This window comes from Aplysia californica, unplaced genomic scaffold (genome assembly GCF_000002075.1).
Source record: "Aplysia californica isolate F4 #8 unplaced genomic scaffold, AplCal3.0 scaffold00460, whole genome shotgun sequence".
In the NCBI taxonomy this organism is placed as follows: Eukaryota; Metazoa; Mollusca; class Gastropoda; order Aplysiida; family Aplysiidae; genus Aplysia; species Aplysia californica.
In genome coordinates, this window is record NW_004797730.1 from 598079 (window position 1) to 598435 (window position 357).

Here is a 357-nt window from a genome sequence, read left to right on the forward strand (position 1 = left end):
CTCTCTCTCTCTCTCTCTCTCTCTCTCTCTCTGTTTTCCCACAAATTAGAAGAAATGCACTGCGTTTGCACAAAGTGGCTTCCACTAAGCTACTTACGTAATCATACAACCAAAGCAGTTCACCACATGGAAGCACACAGACCCTTCACGAAACCTGACTCGCCTCAGACTAAACAAAACAGCTTGGGGGGCAGCAATACACCACCAACAAGAATGTGTCTTACACCACCAACAAGAATGTGTCTCCTAATCGTCGCTCAAACCACCTGGCGTCCACCAAAACACCACAAAGTTGGCAAAGCAAAAGAATTAAACACGCCCTCGGGCAATAACTATTTCACACCGTTTCCCTAATGG